At 55.8% G+C, this 21,484-nt stretch overlaps 1 protein-coding gene across 6 annotated transcripts in view; it reads left to right on the top strand.

Annotated features, from left to right (window-relative positions):
• Positions 1–21,484, top strand: part of Kdm3 (Lysine demethylase 3) — a 311,563-nt gene that overhangs the window by 212,150 nt on the left and 77,929 nt on the right. The gene's annotated exons all lie outside the window — the stretch shown is intronic.

Raw genomic sequence — 21,484 nt, forward strand, 5'->3', positions numbered from 1 at the left:
GTTCCATTTTTTTTATAGTACTTCACCGGATAATGATAAGCCTCCTTAAGATTTTTAGCTAAAATTCGCTCTGATCGGACCACCGAGAGCCGAGATATTACTGCAAAAACGACAACTTGAAAAAAAGAGGAGAGTATATTTCAGCTATATATATCGTATATTTGTATGAGTATCTGTTAATAAACAAAATTTTTCTACTCTTCACATGTTGTATAAATATACCTAAAATTTTCATTCTTGCACATTTATTCAGTTCATCGCAAAATATTGTCAAAAACAAGCACGATTAAAGGGACTGGAAGGTCAGCGATCTGATCCTCCAGTCCCTTTAATGCGACGTATCTACGCGACCGCGCTGCTGACATCCCGAGATTTCGTGGAAATGTGTCGCGCATTCGGAGCGGCGTTGCTCGGATTTCGCGGCTACAGCCGTCGCGCGCCACCTCGGAAGGCACTCGGTTATCAGGCGGTACTCAACGATCCGATTAGTTGCGCAATTTTCATCGGCTCGTCTTCACCCGTGACTATTCCAGTCGGGAGGAATAACGCGAGCTCACCTTGGCACTTTGAGCGTGACATCGATCTCTTGTCGCCGCAGCCTCTTCGCGAACGCGAGAGGAACCGAGGTGGTAGACCGGGCGATGACTCGCAGCGGTATCATTTCGAGCGGAATCGAAGCGCCGCGGGAATGCTCGCTGTCTTTTATCAGCAAGAGTCCGGCGGAAAAGTTGACTGAAGGACGGCCAAGTTGAAACGAGGCCGCGCCGACATTGTCCGAGCGTGTTGTCTCTTTACCGGCCGCGCTCGAGCATTATTACAACCGTACCGTAACGATCCGCCGCTCGAGAACACCTTGAACCCTCGCGAGTCTCGCGGACTGGTGAGAGACCGGAGGTGAGAGAGCGCTCTCGAGGACTCTCTGAAGCAAGGGAGGAGGTGCGAGACCGGGTCGCTCGCTATCGGGAACGGGACTGTCGTCCGTTGAACGTCCGAGCGATCGGCGTGACCGTAACCCCTTTGGTCGTTCGAGCCGCGGAAAAAGGCGACACGCTGGGGCCCCTCGTGTACACCGCGAGCTTGGAGCGGCCTCTAAAAATAGCGGACTTCGAGAGGCGGCGGCATCATCGAGCTCGTCGTCACGGCCGCGGGAAAAACACTTCGACCATCCGGACGTTCGTCGAGAAACGACGACGTGTGTGGGTGGGCTGGCTGGAAGCGACGGTGAAGTTATCGGAGGCGGCGTTTCCTCGCTGGAAAAATCTGTCTCTCCCTCTCTCTCTCTCTCTCTCTCTCTCTCTCTCTCTCTCTCTCTCCGTCTCGCTCGCCAAGGTTACCCCTAAGATTATCCCCGAAGGAGAACCGCTTTTCGCTTCCTATCTCTAAGCGAGCGCGCGACTCTCGCTGTTCGCAATCAGCGCGTGAGACGAAGGTGGGTGGTGTTGCATCGTAACGCTCCTCTCAAGGGTTTCTCGACGAAGAGACGGCGGGGGACGAGGAGATTTCCCGAAATGGTTCGTGTTATTTTCATGAAGCTGGTATTTTCGTAAAGTCGTCGGACGCGGTGGGGGGAGCAGTTTTCTTCCGACGCTTGCGCGTAATTATAGTCGCGCGCCGATTGAGCAAACAATCTTCCCTGTGCCGCGAGTCCCGCAAATAATTACAGCCGCGAGATATAATGATATCTCGTCGTTGATAGACACGGCGGCTGCTGCGGCGTCGCGTCGCGTCGCGTCGCGTCGCGTCGTCGTCGTGAGCGCGATTCGCCGGCTATTTTCACCGGCGAATTATTATTCGGGCAATTTCGCGCGAATGGCAGGAGCGCGCCCGATAAATCCCGCGGTCGACGCAGGAGACACCGAGCTTCATCCGATAACTGTCTGACGAGTCTGACGGATCCGACATTACCACTGACGGAAATATCCCCCTCCTTAGCTCGCGGGCGTCGCGGTGCATTATTCATTAGCCCATTCAAAATTAACCGCGATGCCACGTGCGATCGAGCCCGTGCTCCGCAAATTGACACGCGAACGCGATTCTGCGCGACTTGGCGTCGCTCGCGAAAATACATCGTTAACGCTCGGCATCTCTATTAATGTCGATCGAAACCCCACCCCTCCCCCTCCCCTCCTCCCTTCCTCTCTCTCTCTCTCTCTCTCTCTCTCCCCCTCATTCTCGAGAGAGAAAGAGAGAATCCTCTCGCGTCCATTGCCAAAAATCCTCGTCGTGCGGCTGCTGCTGCTGCTGCTGCTGCTGCAACGGCGCTCGCTCGCCGGCGTACTCTCGGCCGCGTATTTATAGCGACGCGTACGGTTTATTCCGGTGCTTTTATCGCGTTTGGCGAACTCCAACGCGTGGCACACTCCTCCTCTCGCCGGCGTACCGTCGTTTACCGTTCGCGATCAATGGCGGTGACAGTCGTCATTGTCGCGAGCTCCATCCATTTCGCGCGACGCGTTCGTGCGTACACCGAGAGAGAGAGAGAGAGAGAGAGAGAGAGAGAGAGAGGATCGCGTGATCATAGCTAAGCCGCGGCGATTAGAAGCAGCCTGATAACAGCATCGCTTCCGGAAGCGAGCGTTCCGTTATTCGCGAACAACGTGGCGCGAATCGGCGATTCGAATCGCCACGGTCGTGCCGATCGCACCGATCGTGACGAGCAGTCGCGCCGTGGCGAGTTTCGACAAGAGAGCCTGGATGTGCGTCGAGCGAGAAAGCCTCTCCTTCCAGGGTAAGAATTTCGACGTCGGACGACGTCGCGTTTCGCCAGTGGATAGACGACCAGGCGACTCCGGTGGGTCTCAAGTTGGAATCGATTCAACTCATTAGCGGAGTCAACGATTCCGCCGCCGTCCCGATTGCTCAACAAGGAAACACCGGCCGTGGCCGTCGTTGTCTGACGATGACAAACCCCGAGATATCTCTTGCGAGGTGGTGGGGGTCCAAATAAAAGAATAAAATGTATTTTTACGTGACTGGTCGTGGCTCGCGAAAATAGCCCCGACCGGCTAAATCTGGATCTCTCAATCTGACCGAATACCGCCGAAGCCACATAATATCAGGAAGATTGTGCCAAGAGAGGGAGAGAAAGAGAGAAAGAGATAAGGTCGAGAGATGATGTCAGAAGTCGACAGAAGCCCAAAACGGTCGTGTTTCGCAAAATCTTGAATTTATCGTACATTCCAAAGATCACGGTTGCATTTTAATATTCTTCACTTCTCAGCGACACACGAGAGTGTCTCTCGTTTGAAGGTGTATCTCTTCTGAGAGCTCCTCGAAGTCAGAGAGAGAGAGAGAGAGAGAGAGAGAGAGAGAGAGAGTAAACGTTTCCTCACAAGTTTAGCTCTTACGTCCATTCGCGAGAGACGTTCGCGAGAATCGTGATTTAGCAAGATGCCGCGTGTCCGCCGCGCCGCGACGGCGCTCCCGGATTATTTCGATTCCGCGAATACCGGCGTGGCGGCGTGGCGCGGCTTGGCCGACGTTGCGGTCGTGCTTGCCCGCGCGGCCTGCGTGTCTCTCCTTAAATCGATATGACGTGATATCCCGACGTCGCACGATAATGTATGAGATGTGTAATTAAAACGAATAGATACGGAACGGACTTCCGCGGAGTGTAACGACCAGTCTTGCCTCGCGTTTCAGGAAACTTCGCTCAATTAACGGCAGATACGATTAAGCGCCTTGTTGCGTCAGCTGTAAAAACGGAAGAAGTGGTAACACGCCGCCGCTTCTCGTCAGATCCTCTCGCGCATTCGCGCGACTCGCCGCGATGACCGATATCATGCCGCGCGATATGCCACGGGGGTGGGGAGGGGGGAGGCGAGAGCAAATTAATATTTATGCGTATCTATTTCCCAGGTTCAATTACACATTTCGACACGATTCCACCGATTAAGCGGCATCAGGTGCGAAACGCCGCAAGGTGTCGCCGACGAGCGCGATGGAGGACCGCCGAGAGGCTGTGAGAGTCTCTCCTCCGTAAGGCGGCCGAAATCCGACATTAATCCGAGAACACGGTGCGGAGATGACGCGCTCAACAATATCCGCCGACGTCATCCGGTCGGTGCGAGTTTCTCCGATCGAGACGCGCTATGCAGCGCGCGTCGGCAATTAAATTTATAAGCGCTGTCGTCGCTTGCGTGCGCCCGCGCATCGACTTCTTTCACGGCCGTAAATCCAAGCGCGGAAGTGACATCGCCGCTTTCGAGAGCGACCACCGCGACACATATATTTATGGAGGCGCATAATCGGCCATGTACACACACATACACACACGTGCACACCCCGTGCTCCTCCCTCTCTCTCTCTCTCTCTCTCTCTCTGTCTATCTCTATATCTCCTTCACTGTTGATCGCGTAACGCGATTTACCGGCCGGCGGAGATCGATCTGGGCGTATTAGCATTTAAAATATGACGCTGCTGACGTAGGCCGTGCCCGTTGAGATACGCACATACGTAGGTATGTATATACGCGCGCTATATACCGGTCGTACCAGTCGGACGGCGATGGGAAGGGGGGGGAGAGAGAGAGAGAGAGAGAGAGAGAGAGAGAGAGGCATCCGGCGCGGCGTCAGGCGTAACGCCAGAAACTGGAACGACCAGTTATTCGACTTGCGAATCGTCTCTCGACGCAAACTTTCCTGCCTCTCACCCTCCCGCCGTCTCTCCTTCTCTCGGTCTCTCTCCTGAGAGAAACAAGTTTGAGTCTGCCGTGTTTCTCCCTCCTCCTCCTCCTCCTCCTCCTCCTCTCTCTCTCTCTCTCGCTCTCGCTGTAGCGCGCGATTCCCAAAGACGTCGCGTCGCTCTGTGCATTCTTAATCGCGCGAGCGTAACTCCGCTTTGGATCGTCCAGCGGATTTGTCATTGAATCAGCGCGGGTCCCTCCCCCCCCCCCACCTCGCTCGGTGGAATTGCTCCACTTCCTCAGACCGGTCTCCGAGTTCGCTCGGCGAGCCGATTAGCGCGAGACGTGAAAGAATCACGCGCGCGACTTGCCTCGATGGCGGGCTCAGCGCGAGATCGGGCGCCTTCGGTAGAGACGTTTTTCCCAAGCGAACCGCGTGTAAATCAGCCCGCAACGACGACGACGACCTCTTGAACTGAACGCGGCCCGAGCCGCGATCAAGCGTCTCGCTCGAATGACGACCCGTCAAACCCGTGATGGCGATCAGCCTCGGCGGTCTCGATTCAACTCGCCGCCGCCGAGGCCGACGTTCCCGCAATTTCGCCGCAACTTCGACAAGGCCGAAATTAAGGAAAGCACGCCCCGGCTTGTGCGAGTTGCCAAGTGCCACGACGTCGTCCACCCCCTTAATCCGTCCTCCAGCCCCCCCTCCCCGTACCTCCCTTCCTCTCGGTGCTCAGCCGACGGACGCGAGCGGCGCTTAGGAAAGGAGCTCGGCGCGCGTTCAGAATCCGGAATTTGTTCGCGCAACCCCCCTCGCGGGGGGAGCGGAAGAGAGAGAGAGAGAGAGAGACGAGCTCGTCGTTGGGATCGAAGAGCAGAGCAACGGGGAGCGGCGGAGAGGGGAGAGGACACACGATGCCTAGCACGTTCCAGAGGAATGCCTGCGCGAGCAGCGCTCTAGGCGCGGCGTCGTGCGGAATACCAAATGGTGTTTCCCGGCTTCTCGGGAAGCCTGGCGCGCGTTTCGCGCCTCCCGGCGGAACGTCCGCGCACCTGCCGTCCGACGGACGCGACGACGGGGCATATTCGCCCAGCCGTCGCCGCGCTCGGCGGACGTCGAGAGAGTGAAAAACACATCGGCGTCTTCCGCCGCGCCGACCAAGGTGATCCTCTCCCCGCCCGCCGCCCTCCGTCGCCCCGTCGACGGCTGTGCGAGACGAATTAGCCCTTTAACCGCTCGAGTCGTTTATACGCGCGTCCGCGCGCCGCGGATTGAGACGTTCGCGTCGGGATTTTCCGCGAGTACAGCCGATCCGGGGGAGGCGCGCGCGCTCCGCTGATTTATGAGCCGCGTTATTTCACGCTGATTAGCATGGAAATAATATATCAGCCGGCGTGTGCGCGCACACTCGCCGCGGCGTCGATGATTCGGAAAAAAGATCCCCCGCCCTCTGCCGGCACCATTCTCGCGCACACCTCGAGCGGCGCCCCTCCCTCCCCCTCCCCGCGCTGATCGCCGAAAGCGAGAAGGCGGTAATAATTGCACGACGCGATAATCACAAGGAACATTTCTCCCGAGAGAGACGACGACGAATTCCGGAATTCCGAGGCACTCGCAGGCGCGCTTCGTGCTGCCCCCTCGTCTTTGACGGAGGATCAAGGGAGTGCTTTTCGTTCTGTCTTTCTTCTTCTTCTTCTTCTTCTCTCTCTCTCTCTCTCTCTCTCTCTCTCTCTCTCTCTGTCTGTCTCTCTGTCTCTCGACAGACAGGAGCGATCAGCTCCGACTGCTCCAGATAGCGCCGCGACCTTTGCCACGCTTCGTGACAGTGTTTCGATGGACGAGGTGCAGCGCAAATTACAGCCGGCGGCGCGCGCGCGCTCGCGTTACGCCGGCGTAATTGGAGTGCGAGCGCACGGCGATGTTATCGTTTTCGAGTAAATTAATCCTGAAACGTGTAACACCCCTGCCCCGCGCACCAATTAACGTAACGGCGCTCCTTATCGCCTGATCTTTAATTTATAAGAAAACGGCCGGCGTGCTCGGCTTCGAGCGCGCGCTCGTCGTCGTCGTCGTCGTCGTCGTCGTCATCGTCATCGGTGTTGTTGTTATTGTCGTCGAGAAGCCAGAACGCGAGCTGCTCGTTCCTTCAATAAACAGGCAAACGCGAGTAATTTCGCGTGCAGGATCGATAAAAATCACAGCGGCACGCTACGGTTCTGGCAGAGTCGCTGATCGCCCGTCCCGACGAGCACTTCCTGCCGAAATTTGCGCGAATCGCTCTCTCTCTCTCTCTCTCTCTCTCTCTCTCTCACGTTCGCGTTACATCGGACTCGCCAATTCTCCGAGCTCTTCGGCCTCGACCCGCCAGACGTTCGGCTATTAATGTCCTCAATTGGTCTACTTGCGATAATTCCGCGGCCAGAGGAAAAGTATGACAGTTTAATGAACGCCATTAGGGTCTTAAATGCGCTCTCGTCGGTGGGATTTAATGTCTAGGAGAAGCGGCCGCGATAGGCGAGGAGAGGACCACCGGTACGTCCTTTGGTCACGGAAGCGGTATATTTGTGCCGGTTGGTAAACCGAGCGAGCTTATCTGTCTCGCTCTCGTGCACGGAGCCTGCACTTTTATCGTGTCGCGCTATGATAGACGAGCTTCTCTTCAGGTTTCCAGAACGCAACGTCGTTTCCAGGTAGCTCGCCGGAAGGTCGCGATTGTCTCACGTGACGTGATATCGCGGGTGCTCTCGTATGAAAATAGTCGACGCTGTCGCGGTATGCGAGAGACTCGATCGCGATGGCACGCAGAAGAGAGAGAGAGAGAGAGAGAGAGAGAGAGAGAGAGGCAGAGAGGCTCTTCCGCTGGCTCGGAAGTACAGCCGGTTGCACGAACAATGGCATTTTTCCACTGTAAATTATCAAACGCATTCTACGCGAGACTTTTCAAGGCTTCAAGAGATCCCGCGGAATGTTCTTCACGATACGCGTCTCCTTGCCGGCCGGTACGCGTTAACGTCGTTCCGCAGGAGACAAGTGGCATGTTGCGAGTCGCCTCAGCGCGATTCCGCTGAAATTCACGGGATCGAGAGAGCGCTGACACGGAGCGCAGCAAAAATAACAATGATGACGCACACACGTCGGCAACATTTCTCGCGGCCGGCCGGGGCGGTCGATATTCCCCCGTTCAGGATCGCGCTCGGCGCCCACAAAGTCCGATATAAACGCCGCGAAAGTTACGAACGGCAGGCGCGGACAATATTCCCCCGCGGGGAGTGCATTATAGATGAAACCGCACGGAAAGTTCGCCCCCTCGCCTGGCGCGGGCGGGGGAGGCTCGAGTTGCGCGAGAGACCGACGTAAATTATAAGGCGAGTTTTATTGTCGGCCCGAACAAGGTGCTCCATCGTGACATAGATACGCGTTAACGCGCCGCTCGATCTCAGAAACTCGCGAACTCGTGACTCTAACCTCCATCCTCCCGGCTCAAGGACATCTGCGAGCTGCCTGCCTATTTTGCAACGCTCGTGTGTCTGCGGGAACATAAACCTCTTTTCGTGACTCATGCCAACGCGGTAGCGTGGCGGGGTCTCGCGTGTGTGCAAAAAGCGAACGAGCGAGCGAGTGAGCGAGCAGCCGGCGTATTTTTTTATCGCGAGAATGAATTTCATCCGGCGGATGAGAGAGAGAGAGAGAGAGAGAGACCTCTCGTGCGCGAGCGAAGAAAAAAATATTCGATGAGCTGTCGTCTATGTACAACAGGTAGACATTAGGCGGCTGCTTGCGTAAGATCCGCGAAAGTGCGGCTCTTTCTGGCGGCCATGAGAACGACTCGGGGCGGATCTCTCTGAAATCGGCGAAATCAAAACGCGCGCACCTATTGCATTATTTAGCATCTAATTTCTACTGAATTTGTACCAGCGGCTATAAAATATTGTGCTGTCCTCCGTGCTGTTTCGCGCAGCGCGCTGCGAACTTCGTGTGAAGCCAGCAAAAGACCGCGCGATTCACCTTCTTCGCCTGCTATCTCTATTCAATTTTCATGAGAGCTCCAGATTATACGCTTAATGAATCTCGTGCAAAGTGTAGTGCTATAAATTACCTCGCGTCCACTGTAAAAGTCGCGATCGGCTCTGCCGATAGGAAGGGCCTGCTTTGTTCCTGAGCCTCTCTCTCTCTCTCTCTCTCTCTCTCTCTCTCGATGGCGGTGGCGTGGGTAGTTTTCCAGGGAGAATGCAGCGGCTGAAAAATCCGTAATTACAAATTTCACTGGTGCAGATTAATACCTCGCGTCTGCTGCAAAAGTCGCGGTCGGCTCTCTCCCAGTAAGGAGAGGAGGAGGGCTCTCTCCCGGTAACTTTGCTCTTGAACGCGCAATATTCGTAACACTCTATTACGTGTTACATAAAACTTTCAGAGAGTTGCCGATTACTTCTCTTTCACGAGATCGTTCTCCCGAGGGGAAATTATCGGATTATCGGCCTCGTTCTCGCTCTTGAGATACTTATTAATTAAACCTCCTCCCGTAACCCGTGTGCACAGGAGACGGTGTCCACGTCGCTCGAGGATCGTGTCGCGTGTTCCCTTCAGCCCTCTCCCGCGCGCCGCGCGCCCCCATCTCGGTCCGCTATTATTACGTTTCCTCGCGACAACGTAACGATCTAATAAACCGGTCCCCTTCGGATCGGCGCGATCTCGCCGGGCCGGAATCTCCAGGCGGAGATATTCCAAGCGCGGAGAACGTATCGGGCGTGTAACGTCGGGACGAGAGTGAAGATCGCGCAGAGGTCAGGCACGGAGAGACCGCTTTCATCGTGCGGCACGAACACGTTGCGGTCCGCTTCTCTCTCTCTCTCTCTCTCTCTCGTCCCTCCCCCCTCTCGCTTCCCTCCTGTCTTTTTGCCTCCTCCCTCGTGGTCCCCTCTCGCCCTCCTTGCCGCTCGATAGACTCGTTCTCTGTCTCTTCCTCGTCCACTTTTTCCTCCTGCCCCCTCCCCCCCCCCTCCCGTCGCCTCTCTTCGCACGACGGATACACGCCGTAGTTATGCGTTACATATACAGGGGGACTGCATAATACATAACGACCGACGTAGGTAGGTAGGCGCTACATGGTCAGGTAAATGGGAGCTCGAACCTGTCGAACTGGTTTTTCTTCTCCGCCTCCTCTTTCGTCTTCGACCGGCGGTTCCCTTCTTCGTGCCTCTGCCCATCGACCGTCGACCACCACTCTACCACCATCTCCTCCGCCCGCTCTCTTCGTCCTGCTCGTCCTCGCCTCCTCCCGCGAACCGATGATCGACCATCGCCATCAGCATCGACCATCACCCTCTGCCCACAGCTCTTCGTGACCGGAGGGCGGGTAGGACCCGAGGGAGGGAAAGGGATTTAGCTCGAACCGCGAGATTTGTGTTCAGGGGCGTACCACTTGTGCGGCGTGGAGAAGCGCGCGCGCGTGTCATCGTTGCGGACCTGGCAAGCGAGCGAAACGTTGCCTGCCGATCGCACGTCGATTTCCGCCGACGTCGACGGCTGCGTCGTTCTCCAACATTTTCAATGCGGCCGTCGACCTTCTTCGCTCGATTCACAATTCGCGAATTGTGTCGTCCACGGGGGGGGGGGACGACACCTCCGCTGGCTCGGCATGGCGAGTGTGCTAAGTAACGTTGGTTATTTTCGCCGAGTAATAACGCGCCACGAGGTGCGCCGCGAAAGAAGTTCGACGAGGCCGAGGCGCGGTCGAGAGAACGAAGTGTGACACGAGTTAATTAGAGTCGGCTCGGTCTAAGCGCGCCTTCATTACGCCGCGAGACGCAGGGGTGGGGGGCGGAAGATCGCGGCCAACTTCCGGGGAACTTTGTTGTTGGTGCGCGGGTTTATTCGCGCGCGCGTCAGCCGCTGCGACTGACGGCAGCTTTGCTAGACAGAGGGAGAGGGGGGGGGGCAGGGGAGAGAAGAGAGATCACCGGCAGAGGGCCGGCGCGAATTTCGATTACCTACGCCTCGTAATTCCGTTCCGTTCCGTTCCGCGCTACCTGAGCCGAGAAAAAGAGAAGGAGCGTTCCCGCCGATTTTTCCGGCGGCCGACTGATGGCCGACCGGCCGACCATCCGTCCCTGAAGGGCACCACCGCGTGTTCTTCCCGTAGCGCGCGCAGCTTGCCTAACAACACAGAGAGCGAGAGAGAGAGCGAGCGAGAGCGAGAGAGAGAGAGAGAGAGAGAGAGAGAGAGAGAGAGAGAGAGAGAGAGAGAGAGAGAGAGAGAGAGAACGACCCCCTTTTCCGCTTATGAACACACGCGACACGAATGCTCGCGCGTCTCCTCGCCGCGCCGGACAAAGCGCGCGCCAGAACTCGATTGTGCGTTCGCGTGTTTGTGGTGTGCGCGAGCGCGAGCGCGAGCGCGCGCGATCCGACGTTTCCTCTCCTTTGTGCGGCGCTAGCGCTCCTTATTTGGCTCTCCGTCCCTCTCCGGGTTTTAACCCCTTCGCATCTCTGAAAGCGAGCTCCCTCTCTCGCCGAGCCCTCTTCTCCTCTCCGACCTTCGTTATTCCTCCGCATTCAGCGGGCGCAAGCTGCACTTGAAATTCTAGTAGAACAACCGGGTAGCGAAAGGGGGAAGGATCTCTCGGCTGAGCGAGGAAGCTTGTCGTTTTGTTCGCGGACGAACGGATACTCTGCTGTGATAGTCGCCGAACGGCCAGGACGACTCGTCTCGAGGATTACTCGCTCTCCTCGAGGTCAGCCCGCGGCCTCTATTTCATCGATGTGCAGAGCGCAAAGTTCTCGCGTCGCCAAAGTGCGTCGCACCGCCGTGGCACGACACGCTCTCGGAGAGAGAAAAAAAGCAAGAGGGAAGATATGCGTGTCACGTGTGACTCGCTCGCTCGCGCGATATTACGTCGCGGGAGAAAGCACACTCGCTAGGGAGGAGGGGGGGAGCAGGCCATGAGAGAGCAATTTCTTCGCGATACTCCAAGAGAGAAAGAGGAAGAGAAAGAGGGGGAAGAGGAGGGGTAGAGAGCGAGAGAGGAAACGAAAAAAAAGAGACGCCGTTAGAAAGTTTAGGTAACCGCGGTGCGTGTGTGTGTGTGTGTGTGTGTGTGTGTGCGTGCGTGTGGAGGCCATGGCGTTACATTATTACGCCGGTCCGCCATTTACACGGCGAACAGTCCGCGCGTAACGGTAAAGCTCGAAACGAAACGCGTCTCGCTCGTTGCGCTCGTCGTCTCCTGCCCATTGTGTGTGCACGCGCTATTATCGCGACCTCCTTATCTCCGTTTCTCGCGAGCGCGCGCGTACGTTAATTATTATTTTCATCGGTTATTGCTTTGATTCCGTCGCGTGCCCGTGCGCGCTCGTCGTCCACCTCTTCTTGTCTGCTGCACGCGTGTCATCTTCTTATATGTGAGGCTCGTGTGTGTTCGTGGGAGAGAGAGAGAGAGAGAGAGAGATGCGAGCGCCCCCTCTCACCTTTATTATTCCCTCGCCTCTACCTTCCTCACCTTGGCCTTTTACCGGCCGCTTTTTGCACGTCGCCGCGTCATTTATCGCCTGTTATGCGAGTATCGTGCGCGCTCGCGAGGCTACTCGAGAGGCGCGCACGATTCCTCCTCCGACGACGAATCGGTTTTCAATTTCGCCCGGCTAACAAGCGGCCAATGAGTCGAGTCGGTACGGTATGGTCTCTCCGTCATTTGATACCCGACGCACATGTGTGTGCATCACGGCTCTCTCTGGCTCGTGTTATTTACTTCCTTCCTCCCGCGTGATTACACGTATAAAATTGCCGAGGAAAAACGGCAATGTTTTGCCGTCGGCAATGAGAAGCGACATTTTCCCGATGATCGCCGCGGCGGCCTGCGAAAACTTGGGGCTCCATGCGATACCGACGCGGGGGGAGGTTTCGACGAGTTTCCTTCTCGGGTCGGTTTCTTGCCCGGCCGACCTCTGCGTCTCGTTTTAATATCCGTGAAAAATATCGTGGACTCTGTCGCTTATGACGACGCGGCTGGACGTCGGTACTTGCCAGCGGAACGATCGGAACCTGTTCCCATTGTTCTGGCCGACAACCATGACAGATCGTACCCTCTCCTACCCTCCCTCCCGTCCGCCGATGATCTCACACCGTTACTTCTCGCCAATCATCGGCTGCTCCGGCTGCGAACGAACGTCGGGCGCATTTCGCCGAGGGATCTCGCTCGATCGCCGAATCCATTCGGCAGCATCTCCGTCGCGAAGTGGACACATCTCTCTCTCTCTCTCTCTCTCTTGCTCCGCGCAAGAAGTAATTTCAATCGGAGCTCCGGAAGCCCCGGTAGCAATATCAGCATTATTTGAATTTCATACGCGTGAAAAACGACGGACCTCGCGGCAAGTCTTTCTTTCACTTCGGGAATAATGCCCAACGTAGCGTGATGCGGCCGAAAAAACGCAACCCGAGGTGGCAGCCATCGATTGGCCGCAGCGCGAGAGCCATCCATTGTCGAAAACTCCGGCACAGGAACGCCTCTTATCGGTCTCTCGGTAATTAGGAGCGCGATATCGAAGAATCGATATACCAAAGGATCGTTCCCTCTCTCTCTCCTCTCTCTCTCTCTCTCTCTCTTCCTTTCCGTCGCTGTTGGCGCTTTCGGCGCCGACCGGCACAATTTCAACGTCGATGAACGCGCTCAGGCCTTTGTCCCATGCCTCTAGGCCTACCGCAATGATTTATGGGGAAACCGATCCCGCGAGGACCCCCTTTCCAGAAAATCACCGCCAAGGACGGTCGCGACCGTGCGCGGCCGAGCTGGATGATAAATGAGACGGCGTAGCGACCGAGTTGTGTCGCGGAATGACGGTTCACATGCTCGAGATACTCCGGCACACGTGTGTGACATCGTAAATAACGTCATAAATATATATATCAGCCGTATTAATACAGAATACATTTTACAGGAGAGGCTCGTTATCGTCGAATAATCGCGCGCGAATCGAGAGCGAAGGGTCGCGGCGTGCTCTCCGGGTGAAAAAAATTATTTTCGTCCCGCGCACGCGGCCATTTCTTCTCATACGGCGATCGCCTTCTTATAAGTAGCTCCATATTTGCGCGCCGCCTCTATTCGCATCCTGGAATACGTAAGCAGGCATTTACCGGCATAAATGTTAACTAGACGCGCGACGCATCGCGTCCGCGGCAAACAAACGACCGCATTAAGTCCCGTCGATTTATCGACGCGAAAGCCCGACTGATCTCGCCGGCGGCAGCGGCGTGGAGAGGTAGGAGGAGAGGAAGGAAAAAAAGCCAGCGCTACCGAGTAATCGGCGAGTGTCGAGAGAGGCAACGTTTACCTCTCTCGTTCTATCTTGGGATATGCGTCAAGGCCGATTCGACGTAAGTGGACGATTTATTTCCTCGCGTAATAACGGGTCACCCCGGGGAACTCGGGCGCAAAGTTCGGAATTCCGTCGGATGCAACGATGCGACGAACGTATCGATCCGACAATGTATGAGAGTGTGCGTGTGTGTGTGTGTTACGACGTTATTACTTTGCCTCGTGTCGAGCGCGATAACGTTAATTCGAATGAGCCGGTCTCGTCAGCGCCGAATACCCCATTTTCTTCCTTCGCTGTGGACGAGTTTCAAGGTCGCTTGAAGGATCCGCTCGCGCTCGTCCCAACTTCTTTCGGGCGTCGCGAGGTGAACCGGCTGTCGGGAAGTTTCGAGCCAAATCGGATTTCCAACTTGGCAAGCTCTCCCTTCCTCCCTGTTCTTCGATGACCTGGGAACTTGTTCGTTCCATCCCGTTGGTTCTCTCTCTCTCTCTCTCTCTCTCTCTCTCTCTCTGGCGCACGCAGTCGAAGAGGGAATCTGTTGAAAATAGAAAGCCGCGAACCGAAGACACCGGAGGCGACGTCCGATAAAAAGCAGCATTGACTCACCCGAGAGCAGAGCGCGAGAGAAGAAGAAGGAGAAGAAGAAGAAGAAGAAGAAGAAGAAGAAGAAGAAGAAGAAGAAGAAGAAGATGGAGAAGGAGAGGATGAAGATGAAGAAGATGAAGAAGAAGAAAAAGAAGAAAAAGAAGACAAAGAAGAAGAAGAACAAGAAGAAGAAGCAGCGACTCAGTTATTCGAGACGGTAAAGGGCGCGCGGATCTTGCGAGGCAGTTAACGTAGCTCGTTGCTGGAAGCGGTCTCGAGCGTTACTCGCGCAATTGGTCATCCATCGCCGTGGATGGTGGCCTCACCTCGGTTATTACTTCCGCTCGTCTCTTTTGTCGAGGGTGATACTTGTTCCGACCGAGCGGTCGGCAACGCCGCGCCGGCCCGTCGTACGTAAATTTGCACAAGCGCGCCGAGCAGCGGGGACCGTCGTTTGCGCGTGCAGCCGAGTTATTAACGCACGCACATTAATGCGCGTTAATCGTCGAGTTCGCGGGTTCGCGAGCGCAGCTGGTAATAACAATGAATTTTATCGCGCGACGAAATATGCACCGTCTCGCGCTTACTCCGCCGTCGCGTCGATAACCCTTGCTCCTCCCGCCGCCGCCGCCCCCCCCCCCTCTTATTCCCTTTGCCTCATTATCGATAACGCTTCTCGCTACATTTTCCCGCGTATTCGCGCGACTTTGCTCGCACGGACACGGCTGCGTCTCTGCTCTCGTGCAGCAAGGTACTTTTATATTTCTCCCTGTTTGGGGCGAATTTCAGACGGATCGGAATAGCGGGAGGGAGGAAAAGTAGCGACGACGGCGGGTCCGATGACACCTGTGTCGCTCGCGAGAAAAGCCGAGATAAAACTCGGACGGCGCAGACTGAAGTATTTTCCTCGCGCCTTTGTTGCGCGCCGGGGGAAAATAGCGGAGACCCGGGATCAGGTTTCTATCCAGGGGTGTGTCGGGCTCGACGCATCTGGAGGAGGGTTAGCAGGTAGCAGGAATCGTCGCGGAGGCAGGGTACGGTGAACCTACTGGCTCTGAGAAAGGGGGTAGAGGAGCGAAGGGAAGGGAAGGCATGGGAGACACATGAATCCGGCCACCCTCGTCCGTGGAATGTATCGCGTCATCGCACGCTGAACCCTCCGAGGTTCGCCCTCTCTCTCTCTCTCTCTCTCTCTCTCTCTCTATCTATCTATCTATCTTTCTTTCTTTCTCTCCCGCCCTGCTCTGTCACTCTTTTTCTCCGGTGCCTGCTACTTTTTTTTTTTCGGAGTCGTCGCCCGGCGTTCCACCCTTCGTCGGCGATGTGTCCCTTCGGCGTGCCATTGTATACGCAGCTTCGCCCCAGCCGGCGGCGCACAGCTGGGTCGTCGGACTCGTTCATTCGGGAGATTTCGTCTTTCGGCGTCGCCTTCGATCGATTCCGGCCTCGGCCGGGACATTTAATTTTCTCGCTGCGGCCTATTCATACGCACGCGAGCGCACACGCATACTAGGCGCGTGCATACACACACACACACACACACACATACACGTAGAGACACTGAGAACGGGTATACCGTCGCAACCTGTGACGAAAGTTAAGTTTCAAGAGGCAATTATAGCCCCGAGAGCGATGTAATGACGGAAGTATTCGCTATTTATAAACTTGCAAGAGCGCCGCTCCTCGCCCCTGCGGCTCTAGAATTATATTCTCGGGATCACAGACGGATACGCGGTATCGTACGTTATTTTATTAGGCAACTATTAATGGGAGCGTGTATATTTACTTGAGTGTGCGCCGCCACACACACACACACACACACAGAGAGAGAGAGAGAGAGAGAGAGAGAGAGAGAGAGAGAGAGAGAGAGAGAGAGAGAGAGAGAGAGAGAGAGAGAAGTCACGTCGCTGCTTTTACCCATCTCGAAACTCGTCTCCCCGAATTAACCGTGAGACGCGCGCGCGCGCGCTAATAACCCGTCGCCCGATTTCCCGCGTAATTCCGATCCGCCGCCGCAGATTCGAGTTATAACTCGACCGTTGCCGGCGCTTATTTTCGGCTGCCGTAAATATTACACACAGATTGCTGGCTTTTCTGATAACCGGCGATGAACCTCGCTCCGAGGACAGACAGACAGACGGACGGACGGACCGACAGTTATACGGGCGCCAGCATCGTCGCGTTCAACAACGCGCTCGCGAGATACCACGCAGTCGGGGAATTATCGCGACTTCTGAGAAAACAATTTTTTCTCGCACCCGATTAAGCCAGCAGGATGTGGGCCAAAGGTCGAGTTCTGTCGCCGCGCGAGCGCGATAAAACGCAACGCGGCCCTCTCTGGCAGTCGGCGGAATCGAGCAGATGCCGATCTGTTTTCCGTTCCGGCGGCGAGAGAGAGAGAGAGAGAGAGAGAGAGAGAGAGAGAGAGAGAGAGAGAGAGAGAGAGAGAGAGAGAGAGAGAGAGAGAGAGAGAGAGAGATAGTTTATTGACACCCTGGAGAAACAACCCCTTAGGTTTCATTAGAAGTACAAATTCACACTGATAGCCTCGCATGACCAGCAATCATTCGAATCATTCGAGAAAGCATTAACATAAAATAATGAGTGACACCGTGAGGAGCACCCGGCCTCACTATAACTGAAATAATAATGAATTAAACAGAATAGATATAACATTCATAGATATATAGTTTTGCATTTAAACTCAATCGTATCTACACTGCGATAAGTAAATTCAAAACAAACGCATCAGTATGTAATATAAACTTAACCAAATCAACGTTCTAAGGTAACGGACTAAGGTAACACAAGTTTTATACTAATCGGTAACGCACAATAACTAGCCCTTGCCGCAGTCTCCGCCTCTATGAGGTAGCTACGCAATCTGCGCCTGAATGCAGGCAACGACGTTGAAGAAGCAATTTCTTCCGGTAAAGAGAGAGAGAGAGAGAGAGAGAGAGAGAGAGAGGCGACTTTTTCAACTCGGCGCGATCGGTCCGGAAGTTTCTGTCGTTCCTCTTCGTCTCCTCTTCGTCTCGACGTTTCACGGTTTCTCGGATCGCGGGAGGGCAGAGGGGACGGGGCAAATTTAGCGGCTGACCGTGCGCGCTCGGGAAGATATTTGATCCGCGCGCGATAAGCTACTTGCCTCGCTCATAACTCCCGTAACGCCGCGACGCGACGCCTCGCTCACCTCGCGACAAGGGTCAATTTGCACATGCCGCTTTCGAGTGAGTAATTGGACGAGTGCCGGTCGTCGTTTATAGGCGGCTGACATATCCGAGTCCAGCCGCGATATCACCGGTAATGAAAGCCGCGGGTCGCGTTAATTGCGCCACGTCACACGCGCGGCTGAGCGATATAATTGAAGGTTTCTTCGCATCAATCGCCTCGTCGCGGACAGCGACGGAAGTGTCGACCGATTCCGCGCACAGATCGTAGGAGAGAGTATCTAGGAGTGCCTAGGATGTGGACACGCGGGCTTTCGACGTTCGCGATTCGCGGCTCCGACAGGTCGCCGCCGCGCGCCGCCGCCGACCGACGTCTCGATCTCGCGAGGCGTGGTCGCGATCGGTGATTCACTCTCGATCGCTCTCCGTGTGTAGCTTCGATCGAAGGAACGACTGCGCCGCCGAGAGGGCCACTTCCACACTCTGTACCTCTTCGATGTTCGATGACCCTTACGCGAGACAAGAGGGAGGAAATAATCGACGACGGGCCTTTGATCGTCTACGACGCCGTGCGTAACGTAACGCGTCGCGCGTGTGCAGGCGTTATCGAGACCCGATAACGGGGCACATGAGAGCGGCCGCAAATAGCGCAAGCGATAAACCCGGTCTCGGATTTACGGGAGAGTCACTCTCGACCCTCTCTCGCTCTTCTCGCGCGGCTGGCACGAATGAACCGGTCGTCCACGAATACTTAAATACGGGCCGCCGGTAATCGGCGCTAAGCACGGTACTCGAAGAGCGATATCTGGCAAGATACGTTCACCGATAATCACCGATAATCAGCCAGCGAGATGACCTTGCGCGTTACGCGCGATACTCTCTTTATCGCAGCCGAGCGCAGCTATCGACTCGCTTGCCAGGCTCCGTTTCGATCTCGAGTTATCGGCACGATCGCCGCAGGTGGATGGGGATTGGTCGGTGATTGCGCGTATTGAGAAAAATGGTATGTATGCGCGATAGATAGGACAGGTGATAAGAAAAAAAAATCTCCACTCCCGCGAGATTAAATTATATCACTCGGAGGGGGGTTACCCGCCGCCGCGACCATGGTATCTTCCGCGGTGCAACGAACTTACGAATTATCGCTGCTCGCCGCGCCGTGGGAGAATTCCGCCGGGCGTTTGTTAGGATCAGACTCCGTGCGACGGCAGATGCTTTCGCATTGTCGTCCGCGCATCGCAGCGATTTCGAAAACGTGCGGCCGATGAGACTCGGTTCGCGCGAGGAACCGGACGGTTTGATCGCTCTCGGGGAAAAAGAAAGAGAAATCCGTGAGTTACACATCCGTTTAGCAGCTACGCAGACGCGAAATCGCTCGCTCGCTCGCTCGCTCGCTCGCGCGATCCGACAGTCGATCTCACGGTCGTTTTTCACTCATCGAACCAGTTTCGTCGGGCTTATCGAAGCCGGCCGGACTCGCAGGTTTCCGCGCAGTAGTCCGAGAAGTCGAGTTTCACCATCGCGCCGACGAGCCGGTTGGGGAACCGGCTCTCCGTGTCTCGCAGGAAAGGCGAGTCGAGGTTGCGCTGCTCGCTGCGTACCTGTCGTAAAATCGCGAGGAGAACGACAACGATCGACTGCGCCAACGAGACGTTTATAAATAATCGTCTCTCACAGAGAGCGCGCGAAAAGCGCAGGATGGGGCAGGGAGAGACGCGGAGAGGAGAGAGAGAGGGAGAGGGAGAGGCGAAGGAGGATCGAGAAGGAGGTCTCTGAACCACCCGGTAGATGAAAAGAGTTACACGTGGAGAACGGTAAAAGTGGGGTCGTCGGCTTTCCACGTGCGGCCACCCTCTCTCGTCTCCCTCGATCGAACGCACGTCTGGCTCGCCGAGGTCGAGAGCGTGCAGCCGCCGCGACTCGAGCTTATTTGCCGGCGCAAATTTATCGTTTATTTTATAGATTCCGTTTCGTGTGCGCGCGGTATAGATGGGGAACGAAATGGAAGTACAAGGGGCCCATTACCTCTGCATTCCTCATCGTTATTCTCGATGAGTGTACTTTATATACGCGCGTTCGCTCGTCTCTGTCATATCTAGCGAATTTCACGCGATATCCCGATGGAAGGTTTCGCGGGCCGGCGGGGCCCGCGTTTGAAATTTGCGCGTGTTTCTCCGCGGGAAACCGTTCCCGCGAGTTAGCCTCCATTCGTTCGGAAGAGTGTCGATCTCCTCGCCGGGAGGACTCTTTCACGGCTCGCATCGTGTGCGCTCCAGTTTCTCGCGTCGGACTCTGAGCGACGGAACGTCGAGAGTACGTGTCACCCTATGCGTGTAAAACGTGCGTGTACGCAACTCGCAGAGCTGAACTCGCACACTCGCGACACGGCCGACGGTCGTCTCGCAGCGATCCACTATGCTTTCACCGACGTGCGCTTCGATCTCCGTTCCGCTTCGAGTAGGAAAATTCTCATTGAAGAGGAGGTGGCGGCGGCGGCGGCGGCGGCGGCTCCTCGGGGAGGATCTGGGTCGCCGCTGTTATCCTAACGGTATATAACGAGACGCCGTTGCGCTGCGAGCCCGGTGCATCGAGAGAAAGGACTCTCCTACCAGGAAACTGGATTCTGTCTTTGTTCGTCGCGCGATCGCTATCTAACGTCGCACGAAACAACGAGAGTGGGAGAGAGAGAGAGAGAGAGAGAGAGAGAGAGAGGAAAGGGAAGAGGCGTCTCTCTCTCTCTCTCCCTCTCTCTCTCCAGCGTGCACCGAATATTATTATTAATATTAAACACTTTCGGGAGGAATTATACACACACGCTCGCAGTAAGAAGATTATATGTTAATGAAACAACAATGAACATGCGAGCCGGGGGAATGTGGAGAATGAAATTCTTCTCTGCTGATATTACGCGCTAGATAAAATATTATTGTTATTACCAAACGCTCGCTCTCTCTCTCTCCCTCTCTCTCTCTCTCTCTCTCTCTCTCTCTCTCTCGGGATTACGCGCGTACGGCACGAAGATTATGTGTTAATTATGCGCGCGAATAAATTGTTCCGCGGCAGAGTTCGGCAGCATCCCACTGGGAGGGGAGATTTCGCTCGAACAGGAGACGCTTTCACAGGGGCATTCCGGCCGCGGACCGCGAGCGGGTCCTTTCGTTTCGAAAGCCGAAGGAAAAGAAGATGCGCCACGCGTGTGTCCGCTCACGCCGGGAACACGGAGACGTGCGCTCCGGGAGGCACGATACCGCGACACGGACGTCGAGAATTGAAGTTGGGACAAAGCTAACAAAAAGATCGCGGCTGATCGAGTCGCGCGCGACGTTGCGCGCGTTGGCGGGAGAGAGAAAGAAGGCGGGAGGAGACGAGGGGGCGAAACGAGATCGATAGGTCGCGAAATATCCGCGAGCGTGTGATCGCGCGTTCACCTGCGTGTCGCCAGGCGACGCTTAATCGCGAGAGTTCAACGCGCCGCGCGTTCGTCCAGAGTTTTCCCCCGCGGGGGAATTGTTTGTTACGCCAGATGGCGGAAAGCGCGGCTAGTTTTAGGCTCGAAGGCCGATCGTGGTCTGAAGAAACTGTTATTCCCAGCGCGTGTACGCCTCGTAATAACCGCGACCTCGCCGCCGCGGATGACGACATCTCGGCCGCGTCGCGCTGTGTTTGGGGAAGCGCGTCGCTTCGCCGCGACCGCTGCAGTAGCACCGCCAGCCTTGGGCCACTGGGACTCGATAATGTCAGTGGGACGCATTTCACGTTCCAATCCTTCGTACAGGACGCCCGAATGTGTGC

Source organism: Harpegnathos saltator, unplaced genomic scaffold (genome assembly GCF_003227715.2).
Source record: "Harpegnathos saltator strain DR-91 unplaced genomic scaffold, Hsal_v8.6 scaffold71, whole genome shotgun sequence".
Classification (NCBI taxonomy): Eukaryota; Metazoa; Arthropoda; class Insecta; order Hymenoptera; family Formicidae; genus Harpegnathos; species Harpegnathos saltator.